General features: G+C 45.0%; 1 protein-coding gene across 5 annotated transcripts in view; it reads right to left on the bottom strand.

Moving 5' to 3' along the window:
- PARG (poly(ADP-ribose) glycohydrolase) overlaps positions 1 to 20,447 on the bottom strand; it is a 216,297-nt gene that overhangs the window by 193,145 nt on the left and 2,705 nt on the right. The gene's annotated exons all lie outside the window — the stretch shown is intronic.

The following is a 20,447-nucleotide window of genomic DNA, read 5'->3' on the forward strand; positions in this document are numbered from 1 at the left end:
ACAGCATGTTGTCAAACATTCCCTTCCCCATAACACCCCCCTCCCTTTGTCCGATGGCATGGACTGGTACATAGCGAATAAACCCAATTCTATCACACAACCATATCCTATGAGAAATGGCGAGCAACAACCGACAGGAGACCACCCCCAGGGCCCACCCACTAATCCAGAAGATTCGAGGCAGCCAGGCTGGGAACCCTCAACCATCCCTCCCATATTTTCCCAAAAACATGCGGCACACCCCTCCTAAGGTACACAGACTTTTCCCTATATAATATTTGGTTCAACCTATTAATATATTCTTTTCTTGAGGGGATTTTGGTAGAAATCCAGTGATAAGCTATCAGCTTTCGGGCCACAAATAGCATTCTGGCCACAGCAATTTTAAGGTATTGATCCCCTCCCACCTCATCAACATAGCCCAGCACACAATTCTAGGTTCCCTGGGAATATCCTGTCCCGTGACCAAGTGTATAAGGCCAAGGACCACGATCCAAAATATCTGCAGGCAAGAGCATGTCCACATCATATGTAAAATGTCCGCATTATCTATCGTGCACTTGGGGCACCTTGAATCCAACCGCAACCCTCTATTGAACAACCATTCGGGAGACCTGTATGTCCTATAGAGGACATATAGCTGAGACAGGCGGCCAGGCTCACTAAGATAATCTGGGAATCATCTGTAGAATCGAGTCCCACTGTTCCGCTGATATCGTACCCAGCTGTTGTTCCCACTATCAGTGCGCTAATAGGATGCCTTGACAAGACCTGTCCAAGTAAGCCACCATACACCATTGAAATCAGTCCCCTGGTGGACCCCTGCATACCAAGCCTATGGATAAGGACGTCGTGATGTATGGTTAGGTCAACTTTTTTGCTCTGCACCATATACGCGTGACGCAGCTGCAAATATTGATAAAACATAGAACGTTGGAGGGGAAATTCCCGTCCCAATTGCTCGAAAGTTTTAAAAACCCCTCCCTCCACCAGCTGCGACACCCACCATATGCCAATCCGCCTCCAGTGAGCAAAGCCTCTGAGCGTTTTCATACATGGCAAATGCTGATTGTCCCATATGGGGGAGTACTTTGTAAGACCGCGTATTCCTCTCAGCTGCCTCAGCTTATCCCATACTCTAACCATTAGAAGCACCGTAGGGAACCTGAATGCAAGGGATCGAAATCTACCCGACTCCAGACTCGACACCAGTGATCCCCGTCCCACTAGAAATTGAAGGATCTTCTGACCTCCCGCCAAATCCACCAACTCGCCCTCCATCCCTCCTGCTACATGCTGGCACTGGGAAGACAAAAAATAAAGCCATGGGTTGGGCAACGCAAGTCCCCCCTCATCTTTAGGTTTTTGCAAGTGTTCGAGTTTAATTCTCGCGCCTTGTTTCAGCCAAACGAGCTCTCTAAAAATCATATTAATTTTATGAAACCTATTCTGGGGAAGCCAGACAGGGGAGTTATGAAGGACATATAAGAGTTGCGGCATAACTACCATCTTCAACAGATTCACTCTTCCCACAACAGAGAGGTGTAACTTTGCCCAGGCCTTAACCTTCTGTTTGATCCTGTCCAACAACGGAACAAGATTTAGACTCTCATAGTCTGTCAGCTTATTGGATATTTTAATGCCCAAATATTGAAGGGACGTTGCAACCGGCACACCTACCACACTGCAGGAGCTTGAGTCCAATGGGAGGAGCGCAGACTTCTCCCAGTTAATAACCAGACCCGAGACCTTCCCAAATACCTCAAGAAGTGTCATCGTGTTTTGTAATGATCTGTCCGCGTCCGCCAAAAATAACAGGTCATCCGCATATAGTGCTACCTTCTCCTCATGCTCCCCATACCGGAATCCCTCTATGCCAGCATCCAATCTTACCCTGGAAGCCAATGGCTCCACCGCGAGAGCAAACAGCAGTGGGGATAAAGGACATCCCTGCCTTGTTCCTCTATGAAGTGAAAAAGGATTAGACAGCTGACCATTAGCCCTCAGCCGAGCACTCGGCTCCGAGTACAAGAGCTTGACCCAGCCAATAAAGCCCGGGCCAAAGCCCATACAGTGAAGCGTCGCCCATAGATAGTCCCACTCCACACTATCAAATGCCTTAGCGGCGTCTAGGGACAGAACCACCCTCTTCCCAGCATTATCAGCCCTCACCTGCATATTCAAATATAATCTCCTAATATTCATAGCCGTCGATTTGTTAGGCATAAACCCCGTCTGATCGGGGTGTATTAACACAGCAACTACCTTTGAGAGTCGAATGGCCAGGACCTTTGCTAAAAGTTTAATGTCTAGCGTCAACAGGGAGATGGGCCTATACGACGCGGGCAGAGTTGGATCCTTATCCTTCTTCAACAGCACGGCAATGACAGCTTCTCGCATAGACGGTGGGAGAACACCCCGTTCCAAACTATCATTAAACACCGTCAATAGAGCAGGGAGCAATACCGTTCTATACTGTTTGTATACCTCAGCTGGCAACCCATCTACCCCAGGTGCCTTCCCATTGGACATGGCTCCCAGAGCCTCCTCCAACTCGTCCAGACTTAGAGGTCTATCTAGAGAGCGTCTGTCCTCAGGAGTCAACCTTCGGAGATTGGCAGCCTCCAAAAAGGAAACAACATCCTCTATCGGGGCCCTAGCATGTGAGGAATACAAGTCAGCATAAAAAGTTTCTAAAATTTTTAAGATCCCCGGTGCGTCAGTGAGCAGTCGCCCATTCACATCCTGAAGACCCGCTATAGCCGCAGACCCTCTCTGTGCCGACGTCACGACAGAAAGCAAATGCCCCACACTTTCCGCACTCTCAAAATATTGAGTAGATTGAAACAGCCATTTTTGCGCCGCCGCCTCTGTCTGTTTGGTCACCTTTGACTGCGCCTCCCCCAATCGCTTCCGAGTGGCAGGTGTGCTCTGTGTTGCAAGGCCCCTTTCCGCATCCTCCAGTTCCCTGAATACAAGTTGTGATTTTGCCCTGGAGGCGGTCTTTATTTTAGAAATCTCTCGTATGTACATTCCCCTTAAGTATGCCTTTAAGGCCTCCCAGACGATCCCACTAGAAGCCGAGCCTCTATTAAAATTAAGATATTCCTGCAACTCAGGGATAAAGCCGTTATTCTTATCGATTAGCTGCAGCCAAAACGGGTTAAGGCGCCAGAGACGTCTATCATTCCTCCCGTTCCCGCCCCCCCCCCCCCAAGCATGACTGAAACAGGCGAATGATCAGATACCGTTCGCGCCAAATATTTAACCTCTAAAGTTTTACCCAGCATAAGATCATCACCCAGGGCCAGATCAATGCGAGACAGGGAGGAGTGAGTAGAGGAGAAGCATGAGAATTGACGGACGCCAGGGTTACGGCATCTCCATAAGTCGGTCAAAGCTATCTCCCGCACGAGAACCCCAAATGGCGTATGATTACCTCCCAGCCTCAGAGGTTCATGGCTACCCCTATCCCAATGTGAATCCAGAATATTATTAAAATCTCCTACCACCATATGCGGAACCCCCGGAAAATCTATCAGAATGGCCAGAACTTTATAGATAACTCTACAATAAGGCAGAGATAGATATATATATATATATATATATATATATATATATATATATATATATATGTGTCAACACCAGTGGGGTGGAAAAGATTGTACAAGATAAAAGGACAAATTGCCCCTCTGTGTCCACCACCACCCGGTGGCACTTAAATTGAGTCCTGGAGTGAATCAATATACTAACCCCCCTAGAGTATTGGGAATGAGTAGAGTGAAAGCCCGCCTGTACCCATCTCTTATCCAGGATTCCCAGCGTCTCCTGTGTGAGATGCGTCTCCTGCAAACAAACAACCGCCGGCTTCTGGTCCGCTATGAAGGAGAATATGGCCTGTCGTTTTACCGGCGACTTCAACCCCCTGATATTCCAACTAAGTATCTTAAAATCAGCCATTATCGTACCAAAGCATATCGCCTACCATCTCCCCCCCGGCTGTACCATAGCCAATATTGAAATGTACAAGTATGCCAAAGGACATTTTAAACCCAATCCCTCCCCCCAAAGAACACTCTCCAACATTTCCTTGGGCTGAACCAAGGGTGCAACAAGTAAGGGTACTGTCGAACCCTTCCACCCCATTCAGCAGGCGCTTCAATTCCTTTTCACTATCCGCATTTGACAGGATATAACCCCACAGCACTTTGCATTTTCCCTTATCCGTACTCAGACTAAGGCCCCATAAAGACCACAAATTCTTAAAAAAAACAGCATATAACAGAGTAATAAAAGAGTAAATAGAAATATAACTTCTTAGGCAGTCCATTGCATCAGGACCGCAGACTTCAACCGCATGACTCCATAACAACTAAGCAGGTCAAGAAACCATCAGCCACATTCCTGCTCCTTCCTCTCCTTCCTCAATTGTCGCTCGTTAAGGTCCAACCAGTCCACGGCTTCCCTGGGGTCCAGAAAAAAGTGGCTTTTATTCCAGGCCTCCACACGCAATTTAGCCGGGAAAAACATGGAGTACTTGACGCCACAGGCTCTCAGACGCTTCTTGATGTCTGTGAACTTCGCTCTCATCTTCTGCACCTCCGGCGAAAAGTCCGAGTAAAAGGAGACTCTGGATCCCTCCATTGTAAGGTCAGGGTGTTCTCTCGAGTATCTAAGGAGAACGTCTCTGTCCCTGTAATGGAGGATTTTAGCCAGCACAGGTCTTGGTGGATGACCAGGGAGGGGGGGCCCCCCCGAGTCGGGACTCTGTGTGCTCTTTCCACTGCATACAGGTGTGTTAGATTGTCCACACCTACTGTTTCTTTAAGCCATGTTTCAATGAAGGCAGTAGGGTTCTTTCCCTCACAGCGCTCTGGCATGCCCACAATACGAACATTGTTCAGTCTGGATCTATTTTCAAGGTCATCAGTTTTAGCCCAGACAGCTGCCATGTCCTTCTTGAGCTCTGTACAATGCTGTCCTGCGTCAGAGGCCGAATTCTCCACAGCACCCATACGTTTTTCCAGCTGGCTTGTTCTGTCTCTAACACTGTGCAGGTCATGTCGCACAGTCTGCATGGACTCCTGCAAAAAGCCCAGTTGTGTCAGGACATGTGAGATCGCAGTCCCACAGTGCACCACTGCCAGCATTACATCTTTGTTGGTGGGCTCGTCTGGAACTTGTAATTGCAAGGCTGTGAGGTGCTGTTTATTTCTTTCCACCAGATCACTCCAGCTACGCTCAGCTCCCTTCCCCCCCCTGCACTCTCGCATGGGCAGCCTCCTCCTCCTCCCCCATTCCCGGGCTCGTGTCCTCTGCCAGTCTCCTGGTCCATATCAGAGTCCTGGAGAGACTCCTGTTCTGCCTCAGCCGTGCGGGCAAAGCGCTGCAGCCTGGCCGCCACTGCCCTGTTCCTAGCCGCGCTGTCTTCTGCAGCCTCCTCTAAGGCGCGTGCTGTGGCGGCAGCGCCATCTTGGCTCCCTGCTCCGGCCTCTCCTGCCACCCTTCTCTGACCTCTTTTCCCCATATCCTGGGGTGAAGCAGCGATCTCCGGTGCCCCGCGGTGTCTACCGACTCCGGTGCAGCCTCCAGGGGTTAAACTAGCCGTGCTGTGGGGACGAAACGGCTGAATGAAGCAGATATATGCGGGAGCTCAGCGGGCACACGTCCTCCTCACATGCCGCTCAGGCCACGCCCCATTTTTTTTAATTATTATTTGCCTTGTCTGGATGTCCCCGAATCCCACAATCCACAGCGCAGCACTGGAAGTACGCCGACCGCCATTTTGGAACAACCAAGTGATGCTGCTTGGATCCAGGACGCAGCTGCGATCCCGAACGCTGCTGCGATCCCAGATGCTGCTCGGATCCAGGCCGCTGCTGCAATCACGAGGCTGTGAAAGGTGTAACGAGTGGATATAACGAGAGGGGTGTAATGAGAGGGGAGTAATGAGAGGGATGCCGCTGCCGGACCCCCGCCAAGACCCACCGACTGACTACACACGCCGGATGCCGTCGCTGCCTGCCCACCCACCTCCATGCAGTCACAGCTGGCAGGAAAGACCGCGGCTTGAGGCCTGTGCTGGAGATTGGGTGCAGCCACCCTCTGGTGGCGCCGCACACCATCTCCAGCACAGGCCGCAAAACACAGTCTTTCCTGCCGGCTGAGACTGCACGGAAGTGGGTGGGCCACCACCCCCAGCGCCACAAAGCTGCCCCCATCATGATGTTACTGCCCTCCCATTGCGATAGCATCGGACACACATATACACACACACACAACCGCTCAAAAGTTTAGGGTCACTTTGCTTTTCTTTAAAAAAAATAAGGAAATTTCTCAGTTATTTTCCAATGAAGCTAACATTAAATGATTCAGAAATACACTATATATTGTTAATGTTGTAAATGACTATTCTAGCTGCAAACGTCTGGTTTATAATGCAATATCTTCATAGGTGTATAGAGGCCCATTTCCAACAACCATCACTCCAGTGTTCTTATGGTACTTTGTGTTTGCTAACTGTGTAAGATGGCTAATGGATGGTTAGAATACCCTTGAAAACCCTTGTGCAAGTATGTTAGCACAGCTGAAAAGAGTTTGGCTGTTTAGAGAAGCTATAAACCTGACCTTCCTTTGAGCTAGTTCAGAATCTGGAGCATTACATTTGTTAGTTCCATTAAACTCTCAAAATGGCCAGAAAAAAAGAACTTTCATGTAAAACTCGACAGCCTATTCTTGTTTTTAGAAATGAAGGCTATTTCATGGGAGAAATTGCCAAGAAACTAAAGATTTCCTACACCGGTGTGTACTACTCCCTTCAGAGGAGAGCACAAATAGGCTCTAACCAGAGTAGAAAGAGAAGTGGGAGGCCCCACTGCACAGCTGAGCAACAAGACAAGTACATTAGAGTCTGTAGTTTGAGAAATCAACGCCTCACAGGTCCTCAACTGGCAGCTTCATTAAATAGTACATGCAAAACGCTAGTGTCAACATCTACAGTGAAGAGGCGACTCCGGGATTCTGGCAAAGAAAAAGCCATATCTGAGACTAGATAATAAAAGGAAAAGATTAATATGGGCAAAAGAAGACAGATATTGGACAGAGGAAAATTGGTAAAAAGTGTTATGGACAGACGTATCCAAGTTTGAAGTGTTTGGATCACACAGAAAAATATTTGTGAGACGCAGAACAACTGAAAAGATGCTGGAAGTGTGCCTGACACCATCTGTCAAGCATGGTGGAGGTAATGTGATGGTCTGGGGTTGCTTTGGTGCTGCTAAAATGGGAGATTTGTACAAGGTAAAAGGGATTTTGAATAAGGAAGGCTATCACTTCATTTTGCAATACCATACCCTGTGGACAGCGCTTGATTGGAGCCAATTTCATCCTACAACAGGACAATGACCCAAAGCACACCTCCAAATTATGCAAGAACTACTTAGAATACCAGCTGCCTGTTTCTTCCCTATCTGTAATGGAGTGGCCGGCGCAGTCACCAGATCTCAACCCCATTGAGCTGTTGTGGGAGGAGCTTGACCATATGGTACGCAGAAAAGTGCCCATCAAGCCAAACCAACTTGTGGGAGGGGCTTCTGTAAGCATGGGGTGAAATTTCTCCATATTAACTCAGCAAATTAACTGCTAGAATGCCAAAGGTCTGCAATGCTGGAATTGCTGCAAAGGGAGTATTCTTTGACGAAAACAAAGTTTGAAGGAGAGAATTATTTCAAATAAAAATCTTTTTTTTGAACCTTGTCAATTTCTGGACTAGATCTTAAATTCATTTGGCAACTCATTTGATTAATTTAAGTATGAGTTTTCATGGAAAACACAAAATTGTCTGGGTGACCCCAAACCTTTGAACGTGTGTGTAATAAATTTATATATATTACTGTGGGGCTATAGTCAAATACTATACAAACACCATTTATACACATACATAGAGGTAATACAAAAAAAAAAAAAAAAAAAAAAAGTGTTAAGTGAGCAAAACATGACAGATTAGTATTAAGACCCCACTGGAAAGCGGGGAGAAGCACTATTTTTATAACGTTTTTAAGGATACCACATTTGTGCAGATACGTACTTTTGATCACCCGTTATTGCATTTTAATACAATGTCACAGCGACCAAAAAATGTAATTCTGACGTTTTGCCTTTTTTTCTCGCTACACCATTCGGCAATCGGGTTAATCATTTTTTTTTTTTATTGATAGATCGGGCGATTCTGAACGCAACGATACCAAATATGTACATGTTTGGGTTTTTATGGTTTTATTCTGAATGGGGCAAAAGGGTGGTGATTTGGACTTTTATATTTTTTCATATTTTTAAAAACTTTTTTTTTTTTAACATTTAGCATGCTTCAATAGCCTCCATGGGAGGCTAGAAGCTGCCATAGCTCGAACAGCTCTGCTACATATAGGCGATGCTCAGATCACCTATATGTAGCAGAATTACTGCATTGCTTTGAGCGCCGACCACAGGGTGGCACTCATAGCAATCTGGCATCAACAACCATAGAGGTCTCCAGTAAACCTCTGGTTGTTATGCCAACACATCACTGACCCCTGATCATGTGACGGGGGTCAGTGATGCGCGTATATCCGGCCGGAAGTGCTGGTTAAATGCTGCTGTCGGCGTTTGACAGCGGCGTTTAACTAGTTAATAAGCGCGGGTGGATCGCGATTCCACCTGCGCCTATTGCGGGCACATGTCAGCTGTTCAAAACAACTGATATATCCCGTCATTGGACGTTAAGGGGTTAATCACAATAAATGATGGCCTTTAATGCCACATGGCGTTTGCAAAAGTGGATATTAAAATAACAGAAAAAGACGCAAGTGTAGTTCTGCTGCTGTAGAGAAAGGAAGCCTCATTTATCCATTAGAACGCTATGATGTGTACAGCCGCGATGGTTCTTTCCTGCTCTATAGCAGATCTATAAGCCAAGGAGATCTCATGGCTAGTGCCACTGTACATGCAGGATCAGCCACCAGGTGTCCACTAAGGCCACGACCACATGTTGAGTATTTGGTCACTATATGTAAGCCAAAACCAGGAGTGAAACAACCGGGAAAAGTAAAATAGAAACACGTCACCACTTCTGGATTTTTTACTCACTCACTGTTTTGGTTAGAAATACGAAGGTTAAAAAAAAACAAAAAAAAAAAAAACACTCAAATACTAAACGTGTGCACGTGGCCCAATACAGACTCTATCTTACACTAAAGCGGCTTGGCAAGAATGAAATATGACCATAATTAGTACAGTTGGTGAATGCCATAAATAAAACTAAGGAGAAATCTTACATAATTGGTACACAATATATAGGGTCTGCATACTTTATACAACAGACCTGGACAAATTATGGCCCCATGGGTCCCATCCAGCCATTTGGTTGTTCCTGTCTGGCGCATGGACAGGGAAAGTAAAGGGGCTGGAAGTAGTAGCCTGCGAGCCGCACTCCCCACCTCTGTCTGACGTCGATTCACAAGGTATCTACATCCTCGAGATGCAGATGCTGGTGAATGTAATGGTGGAGGAGGGAGCCAAGGCGACCGAGTGGCTTGGCATAGCAGGCACAATGACATCATTATATCATGCCTGCTGTGAGGCCTCAGTGTGCAGAGCAAAGACCACATCAGTGAGCCGAGGGAAGGAGAGTACTGTTTCTTTATGTCATACACTTGTGGGGGGGATATCATTTTGGGTTTGGGGTGGACCGTTCTATGTAAGGTTCTGTGAAATATCGCACTGTGGGGTGGGGTGGAGGTGTCACTATAAGGAACTGTAGGAGGAGATCATATTGCATGGGTGTCATCATTCATTTGTGGGAGCTGTGGGAGGCATCACACTGTATAGTGGGGTCCAGTATGGTCTATGGGGAGCTCTGGTGCCGTCATACAGCTTTTGGGAGAGCTGGTCATCATAGTACCAGGGCTGAATAGCAGGAGCAGAATGATTTACTAATTTTTATATTAAAAGAACAAAATAAAACTAAATTCATAAAGGTTTTTAAAGGCACAATAATAAGCAATAAAATACTAATAAAAATAAGAAACCAGGGGGAAGAGGACACATGCAAGGTAAATAAAAGTAAATCATTCTGTAATCTACCATGATTAAGGGCGAGTGACTCGCCAGAAAGGTGTCGGTTTTAAGCCCATTGTTAGTCATTTTAATGGATACAGACTAAAGAATTATTGACTTATTAAGCTTGGATATGCCATCTCTTCCATCTTTCCCCGGGTTCATCATTGCTGCGCTGCACCAGGCTGAGACATGGCAGCCTTTGGTCCAATCCTCCTGACTGCATTTGAACTAGAATGATCAAGCTCTTTCACCCTTTTTTAGTTTGTAAAGAAAAAAAACGTTACTAATGAACAGAATTGATTTCCAAGTATCGGCTCTCCGCAACAGTCATGCTCTCATGTGGCCCTCGGGGAAAATTGATCGCCCAACCCCTGATATAAAAGGCGACTTGTGATGTCTCAGACAAAACCAGTAGCGCCACTCATGCCAAGAAATATTAATTTCTCCAACATGCCATAAAAACGTTACTGCTCAACCAAATAAATGCCAAGACTGCAATGCTGTTTGGTGAACATGAGGTCAAAAGAGCTGCCTCCTGTTTAATCTATGCAACGCCCAGTCTGCTCTGATGCTCCATGTCTGGTCAAGGAAATGTGACAATAGGCGCCTTCCCTGTGCCACCAAGCCACTTTGTGTAGTCCAAAGAAATATTAAGGTTGCAGAAACTGATTTTTGTAGTATTTTAGGCTTTACTTATTTTGAGAGCCATTTATAGTGACAGCAAAAATTATTTCTCTTTGAAGACGACTAACTGAAACAAGCATATTATGCTTCATAGTTTATATTTCACAAACAGCAGAAGATCCCAGCAGAGGACAAGGGGTTTTTAGGAATATGACACTCATGGTCTATCCTTAGGATAGGTCATCAACGATTAATCCCTAGAGGTCCAACCACTACTGGCCATCCGTAAGCTCCATGCCCGTTCTGGTTTATCCAGGCACAGTGGCTTGTTTTTATGTGCATCTGTGCCTCATTCACTACAGTATGGCTGAAGTGCAGTACCTGGCACAGTCACATGGACGTACCAGGGCTGAACCAGGATAAAAGGGTCAAACATTGGCCATCAGGGGCATAATCGTGGGAAACCACTTAAAGCTGGATTGGGAGTGATGGATTCTACTTTACTGCCTTGAAGTTACTGCTAGGTCACATATCTACTTTCATAGTGTCATAGTATATGAAGGCAGTAGAACTGTATAATGTGAGATACAGCAAATATAAACCTGACTACTGACTACCTATACGCTAAGGATAAGTGGAACACTTCAATTATGTACTGAATCACAGCCCACATATACCAGAAAATACACCGTCACCCACCTAGTGTCTCCTACAATCTGCTATATGACAACCCTTTCAGTTCTACTTCAAACCTTGGACTTCCCATAAATGATAAAGGTTTCACAATCATAAACTGAGCAATGCATAATAGCCTCCCCTCCCTACCCAGGAAAAAGGGCCAAGATAAATGTGCAAACCAGGAACATTTTACTGTACAAGAACATGGAACCAGAAACTCCATGTTGTATTCACGTTCTATAAGTCCCTGTGGGTGTGAATGCAAATACTCTTAGAAATAGGGGGTTCTAGTAATAATACTAAATCCTTAGATCAGGGACAGGACAGGCATTTATAGGACATTTTATAACTTTCCCAAAATTCTTATGAAAACATTTACAGCACATCCTACACTGAACTACTGAACCCAATTTACTATATATTTTAGGAGTCGATTTTATACCAACTCCACCAAAATGGACACAGACTCCACAACCCTGACAATGACCCTAGGTACAGTGCCTTGCGAACGTAATTCAGCCCCCTGGAAGTTTTCAACCTTTTTCCCCACATATCATGCTTCAAACATAAAGATACCAAATGTAAATTTTTGGTGAAGAATCAACAACAAGTGGGACACAATTGTAAAGTTGAACGAAATTTATTTGTTTTTTAAATTTTTGTGGAAATTCAAAAACTGAAAAGTGGGGCGTGCAATATTATTCGGCCCCTTTACTTTCAGTGCAGGAAACTCACTCCAGAAGTTAATTGTGGATCTGTGAATGATCCAATGTTGTCCTAAATGACTAATGATGTTAAATATAAACCACCTGTGTGTAATCAAGTCTCCGTATACATGCACCTGCACTGTGATAGTCTCAGGGTTCTAGTTTGAAGCACAGAGAGGAACACGAAGACCAAGGAACACAACAGGCAGGTCTGTGATACTGTTGTGGAGAAGTTTAAAGCCGAATTTAGATACAAAATGATTTTCAAAACTTTAAACATCCCAAGGAGCACTGTGCAAGCGATCATATTGAAGTGGAAGGAGTATCATACCACTGCAAATCTACCAAGACCCGTCCGTCCCTCTAAACTTTCATCTCAAACAAGGAGAAGACTGATCAGAGATGCAGCCAATAGGCCCATGATCACTCTGGATGAACTTCAGAGATCTACAGCTGAAGTGGGACAGTCTGTCCAAAGGACAACAATCAGTCGTACACTGTACAAATCTGGCCTTTATGGAAGAGTGGCAAGAAGAAAGCCATTTGTCAAAGATATCCATAAAAAGTGTCATTTAATGTTTGCACCAAGCCACCTGGGAGACACAAACGTGGAAGAAGGTCCTCTGGTCAGATGAAACCAAAAATCGAACTTTTTGGCAACAATTCCAAACGATATGTTTGGCGTAAAGGCAGCACAGCTCATCACCCTGAGCACACCATCCCCACTGTCAAACATGGTGGTGGCAACATCATGGTTTGGGACTGCTGTTCTTCAGCAGGGACAGTGAAGATGGTTAAAATTGATGGGAAGATGGATGGAGCCAAATACAGGGCCATTCTTGAAGAAAACTTGTTGGAGTCTGTTAAAGACCTGAGACTGGGACTGAGATTTGTCTTTCAACAAGACAATGATCCCAAACAAAGCAAAATCTACAATGGAATGGTTCACAAATAAACGTATCCAGGTGTTAGGATGGCAAGTCAAAGTCCAGACCTGAATCCAATCGAGAATCTGTGGAAAGAGCTGAAAACTGCTGTTCACAAACGATCTCCATCAAACCTCACTGAGTTCGAGCGGTTTGCCAAGGAAGAATGGGCAAGAATTTCAGTCTCTCAATGTACAAAACTGATAGAGACATACCCCAAGTGACTTGCAGCTGTAATCGCAGCAAAAGGTGGCGCAACAAAGTATTAAGTTAAAAGGGGCCGAATAATATTGCACGCCCCACTTTTCAGTTTTTGAATTTCCACAAAAATATTAAAAATAACCAATAACTTTCATTCAACTTCACAATTGTGTTCCACTTGTTGATTCTTCACCAAAAATTTACATTAGGTATCTATGTTTGAAGCATGATATGTGGTAAAAGGTTGTAAAGTTCCAGGGGGCTGAATAATTTCACAAGGCACTGTATATCTTTAAATTAACAAAAGAAAAAAAAAAAGTTTCACAAGAAGATATTCCAAATTTTGGCTCTAGCTCAGCCATTCCAAGACCTGAATCCAATTGAAAATCTGTGGGTTGACCTGTAGAGGACGCTGTACACGGTAAATGACCTCGCAATCTAATAGATGTGAAGTTACTACAAAGGAAAAGTAGGCAAAGATCACCAATTCTACACGAGCCATGCTGATGGACTCCTACCCAAAAAGGCTGAATGCTTTAATAAATTCAAAAGGGTAATGCAACAAAGTACTTGTGCGTATTTCTGCAATCACATCTTATTTATTTTTCTGTTTCCACCCAAAAAGATTTCAGCTTATTTTTTTACATTGAATTGGACAGATTATAGGTGACCGTAAAGGTGGAAAAAGTTCTGAAATTATTCTACATAAGAACGTGGTACATTTACAGGGGGTGTGTAGAATTTTTTATTTACCGTAAATCATTAGTCTTGGGTGAAAGTAAAACCAAGGATTGAAGACTGACTATAGAGCTGGTTCTGGGTGGATGTATTGACTTCAAGCTTTAGGCTATGTGCACACATCGCGGATTCTGCTGCGGATCCGCAGCGGATTTGGCCCTACGGATCCGCAGCAGTTCTGCTGACATGGTACAGTACCATGTTAGCCTATGGATTTTAAAGTCCGCTGTGCACATATTTTAAGCGTGTCCTGAAAACGCATTTATTCAGACTGGCCTATCGCCTCAACACATTAACTTAACCTATCCCTGTGTGGCAGAGCCAAAAGTTTTACCATAACCAGGTTCCCAGCATCATGTTCCCGCATGCTTTTTCATCCGTTAGCCCTCTGTGTCTGTACTGTTACACACTTAACATTATGGCTGGTCCATACAATCAGAGCAACTGTTACCACCCACCTTTTGTGTCTCCCTCTTTCCTCATAGACTGTAAGCTTGCGAGCAGGGCCCTCACTCCTCTTGGTATTTGTTATAATCTACTGTATGTGATTATTGTTATGCTGTAATGTCTATTGTCTGTACAAATCCCCTCTGAAATGTAAAGTGCTGCGGAATATGTCGGCGTTATAAAAATAAAATTTATTATTATTATTATTATTATTGCGGATTTTTCCGCGTGGATTTTCTGAGGATTACAATCCGCAGCATGTCAATTGTTTGTGCGGAATCCGCAGCGGTTTCACACCTTTAACATTGTAGAGGTGTGAAACCGCAGGCTAATCCGCAGGTCTTTTGACCTGCGGATTTTGCCAAATCCGCGCAGAAAAGTCAGCAGCCCAATCCGCAACATGTGCACATAGCCTTATGGAAGAACCAGGACCTGTTATTGTATAATTTCATAGGGATTTAGAAGAGTTATTTGTTCAGATATAGTATTCTAAAAAGTTTTCTATTTTAAAGTAGCCTCATCATTTTTCCAGACTGACTCATTCATAAATGGAAACATTAGGCTTTTCTCACCATCTTGTAAATAGAGGAATCAGAACTTTGGCTTACAGATTCCACAACCCTGTAAAAATTAGCTTTTCAGATTGTCCATCTCACACGTCGCATATTCACGGTCCGAGTAAGGATTGCAATGTCTGGACAGTCTGTTGGTCTCTTATAACTCAACAGCCTCATACATACCCCCTCATTTATTCTTCCTACAGACACCTAGAAAATAAAGTAACTTAGAAATTATACCAACCTTGATCTATTCACTCCTTATTCTGTTTACAACCATGCTGTTGTTCTGAGACTGTTAAGCAAATTTTTATTCCAGGAGGCAGTAAAATGAGGCAGGAGGCATAGCGTTCATGGCCCAGCACAAATCGGCTGGTGGTAATCATAGCAATAAAAGGTTACAGATGTTTAACCAGCACAAGTGGCGCCCGCCCACCTGCCTGATTTGGCAGTTGAAAGATCTAACTAAGGTCTACCAGAGCAGTTAGCAGCTGATTGGTGGGGGCGCCACATGTAGGACCCCCACAGATCCTATACTGATGATCTATATCAGACCTGGGCGAAGTGTGCCCAGCGGGCCCTCTGGCTGTTCCCGTCCGGCCTTCAGACCGAGACAGCAGGGGGGCTAAAACCGTGGCCTACGGGCCACAACTTGTCCTCCCAAGCCTATCCGCTGCCGCCCACTGTCACCGCAACCTGGATCCTCAAGATGCAGGCAGCGGTGAATGCACTGGTGGAGGAGGGGCCGCTGGCTCATTCTTCCAATCATCATGTGAGACAGCTGACGTCATTACGTCATTTTATCACGTCAGCTGTGCACTGCGAAGAGTCAGTTCATCTCAGAGAGCAGAGGCAGAGCGCCGGGGGAACAGAAGCAAGGCGAGTATGGGGTGTTTTTTTCCCCTTGTGTATGAGATGTTTGGATGGAAGTAGGGAGGCTATGTGGGGACTCTTACGGTATTATAAGGGCTGTGTGCGGTGTTATATGGTATACTAGATTAAGGCCTGATGCTATCGCATCGGGAGGAAACAACCCTCTCACTCCGTCTCTCATACTCACGCCGTCATCACCGCTGCTCCACGATCGCCGTCGGAATCATCAGCACGATCCCCATCTTCCGCCGATGCCATCTTGGATCCCGATGCCGTCCACATGTTCTTGTGGCGACGCCATCTTGAGTATCGCGGGATTTCGCCTATCCAAGATGGCGTCGCCGCAAGAACATGTCGCCGGCGTGGACGACATCGGGATCCAAGATGGCGCCGGCGGAAGAAGATGTCGGGGATCGTGGAGCAGCGGCGATGACGGCGTGAGCATGAGAGACGGAGTGAGAGAAAGGGTCGTATGTGGAGTGAAGGGGGGGGGGGACGTGAGTGGAGATGGTGAAAGGTGAGAGGAGTGTGTTTTGAGGAGGTGTGTGTGTGTTGAGGAGGAGTGTGTGTTGAGGGTTAACATGGCAAGAGGTGTGTGGTGGATGTGACGTCACCAAGTTAAAACCGGACGGAAGCTGCATTACAACCGGACGGAAGCTGCTTAGCGCATTTATTATTAGAGATAGGAGGATGTCAGCTTACTTAATTCTGCTCAATATTAAGTGAAATAATTAATGTTAATATTAACATAGAGCAGAATTTCAGTCTATTGTTTGGGCCCTGCACAACAGTCAGGGCCCAAACAGGCGATGGCGGTTACGATCTTGGTTTGGTAATAGGAAAGTGTCTTGACCGAATACAGATTTTACCTCAGAACTGAGAATTTTGACAATAACTGATCAATACTGGTAGAAAAAGAATCAGATTTCTCAGATAAATAATAAATTTTATTTCTATGGCGCCGTCATATTCCGCAGCACTTCACATTTCAGAGGGGACTTGTACAGACAATAGACATTACAGCATAACAATAATCACATAGATCATAACAGATACCAAGAGGAATGAGGGCCCTGCTCGCAAGCTTACAATCTATGAGGAAAAAAGTAGACATGAAAGGTGGGATTACAAAAGTTGGTTATTTTCATGTGTACTATTGATTTATGAAGTAAAATTAAAACGATTACTCTTTAACCCCTTTACAACCTGTGTCGTACTAGTACTGAGGAGGTCGCTTCTCTTCCTTTGATGTGGGCTCTGGCGCTGAGCCCACATCTTTCCTGGGACAATGTTAGCAGTTTTGAACAGCTGACATGTGCCCAGAACAGCCGCAGGTGGAATTGCGATTCACCCGTGGCTATTAACCCATTAAATGCTGCTGTCAAACTGACAGCGGCATTTAACTCACGCTTCCAGCCATCGGGCTGGAAATTTGGTGACCCAGTCACGTGACCGCGGGTCACCGGTGGATTGGCATGACAACCAGAGGTCTCCTGGAGACCTCTATGGTTGTCACTGCTGGACTGCTATGAGCGCCTCCTGGTGGTTGACGCTCATAGCAAGTCTGCAATTCTGCTACATAGAGGCGATCTTATCATCGCCAGTATGTAGCAGTGCCAATCGGGTTGTGGCAGCTTCTAGTCGTCCATGGAGACTATTGCAGCATGCAAAGAAAAAACAATTAAAAAAAAAAAAAAAAAAATAGAAGTTCAAATCATCCCCCATTAAGAATAAAACAATAAAAAAAAAATAAAAATACACATTTGGTATTGCAGCGTTCAGAATAGCCCGATCAAAGAAAAAGAAAAGACGAAAATAAGGGGTTAAAGTGAGCAACAGAAAACTACCGGGCTGTAGCATCTGCGCATCCGTAGCATGCCCTCGGGGCCATACTGATATTTGCAGGGTGTGCCAATAAGTTATTAGAATACCCCATTCACTTCCACTAAATTGGGGAATATTAATAATGTCTAATTCTTATATAGTGGCATGTGAGGCTTCAGCCAGTCAGACATGCCCCTGTAATAGTTGCAGCAAGAAAACATGGTATTACATGGCGGCCATTGTACTGCAATAATGGCTTGAATGACAAAACGAGAGCTGCTCAGTGTGGCGCCTGGAGCATGCCACCCTCCTCTATGGCGTTCATATACCCTAATAAGTCATAAAGGAGTGGTTGCAATGAGTACTGAAGTGGTGCTGTGTGACAACTTATCGGACCAGCCACTAGATGTGAATGGCAGGAATATAACAAATACATCTTATAGTGACAACATATTCAGCACTTTCCAATTCAGAAGGGACATGTAGAAAAAGACATTACCAAGTAACGCAACAGTTACAGGAGCGAGGGCCTTGCTCGCAAGCCATAATCTAAGGATATAGGGAGACACAATATGTGAACTTGCTAGTCATATATGCTCCAGCCAAAAGAATAATGAATAAGGGCATTAGCACAGATATTAATATTAGAGAGACATTAGTGAGGATCGGTGATAGGACAGTAAAGAAATGTTTTAGACCATCCTAAGGCTAAGTGCACACGTTGCAGAAAATTTCTGCTCAAAAACCTGAATCCCTTCCCAGAAACGGCACCTATTTTTCCGCGGCGGTTTTTGCGCGGTTTTGATGCGTTTTTTTCCGCAGCAGTTTCAAACCGCATGGAAGAAGCCAAAACCGCGGAAAAATCCGCAAAATTAATGAGCATGCTGCGTTTTTTTCGCGGTGAAAAACGCATCAATGTGCACAAAAAGTGCAAAATGCATAGAAATGACTGGGAAGCTTATTTTAGCAGTTTTATAGCAGTTTTATAGTGAAAACCGCGGTAAAAAACGCTGTGTGCGAACACAGCCTTAAAGGGAACCTGTCACCCCCCCCGACACGCGTTTTTAAGTAAAAGAGCCACCTTGTGCGGCACTAATGCTGCATTCTGTCGAGGTGGCTCTTATTTAGCATCCCTTCCACCACCAAAATAATCGTTTTTAAAATTGGTCAGACATACCTGATATTTGTCAGGGGGGCAGGGCACAGACGCCTCACATACGTCAGTCATGTCCAGCTTTTGAATTTGGCGCCGCCTCCTCAGCGTTCATTTCTTTTTCTCGTGCCTGCTGCACCGCTGCCCTGCTAAGCTCCACCCCTACTGGTCACATGGTGCTGACATAATCACATGGTGCTGACATAAACACAGGTCCTGCTGGCACCCACTGCCCTGCTGAGCTCCGCCCCTACTGGTCACATGGTGCTGACGTAATCACAGGTCCTGCTGCACCACTGAAAGAATATTACAGCGCAGGTGCGAGAAAAAGCAATGAACGCTGAGGAGGCGGGGGGGGGGGGGGGTGACAGGTTCTCTTTAAATATGTGGATACTGGTAATTAACCAAACTGTCTAGGGTAGAGTATTCCAGAGAACTGATGCAGCACGATTAGAGAGGTGAAAAGATGTTTTCCCAAGAACTATTTTTTAATTAATAGATCTTAGAATAATGATAATTTCCATAATTGGAGGTGTTTAAATGAAATGCTCCTGTGCTGAGATAATCTTGTAAATGTGCCCCTGCTGTGTACTGTGTAATGGTTGTGTCTGATCATACCACAGCTCCTGGGCAAGAGAGGAAGCAAAAGAGAGTATACAGACATTACAGCACAGGAATCACAAATGATTATTTTGTGGTGTAAAACATTTTGCTGCCTGTTTTAAAAAGCACCAATCCAGAGCTGAAGTGATACTTTAAATCTAAACCCCCTGCCATATACTCACCCTCCAAGCGTCTTCACGCTTTTTTCGGTGCTGTTCCGGTCCCCCTGCACCCTTCTTGTGAGCGGCCGAAGTCAGAAGGCATGTCAAATGAGCACAATGCAAGTCTACTAGCACCAGAACAAGGCTCTCAGACTTGTATTGTAAAATGACCTCAGGGCAGCTCCATGAAACACTAGAGCTGTAAGCAGGATACTTTTCGCCGGAGACAGACGGGAGAAGCGGCGAAAACAACGGAAGGTCAGTATCACACAAGGAACTTGCATTTAAAGCAGCACTCCAGTGGTTAAATAAAAAATAAATGCTGTAGTGTTTTAAGAAATGTTTTACCTAAAAGAAAGAAGAATTTATGATCCTGTGCTGTCCTGTCTGTATACTCCTTGTGTCCTCCCCTGCCCAGGAGCTGCGGTATGATCAGACCATGTCCCTGTACGATCAGACACAGCCATTACACAGTACACAGCAGGGGCACATTTATAAGATAATCTCAGCACAAGAACATTTTATTTAACACATCCAATTGTGGAACTTACGGTATTTTTATTTCAAAATCTATTGATTAAAATTCACTTAGTGGGAAAACCTGTAAGTCTTCAGTTATTAGCAGAACGGAGAGAATGGGTAGGGTGGTAGACAAAGAAAAGGGAATATAGGGTAATGCAGAAATGTGGAGAGGATGGGTAGGGTCATAGACAGATGTGTGGGGAACACAGGTAGGATGGTAGACTGAGAAAAGGGCAGTAAGTAGACTGGTAGGCAGTGGAGAGTGAAGAGATGTATGGCGGTGCACAACTATGGAGGGGATAGGTAGGGTGGTAGACAGTGGAGAGTGAAGAGATGTA

This window comes from Dendrobates tinctorius, unplaced genomic scaffold, assembly GCF_039654945.1.
Source record: "Dendrobates tinctorius isolate UK_male_01 unplaced genomic scaffold, ASM3965494v1 ptg000040l, whole genome shotgun sequence".
Classification (NCBI taxonomy): domain Eukaryota; kingdom Metazoa; phylum Chordata; class Amphibia; order Anura; family Dendrobatidae; genus Dendrobates; species Dendrobates tinctorius.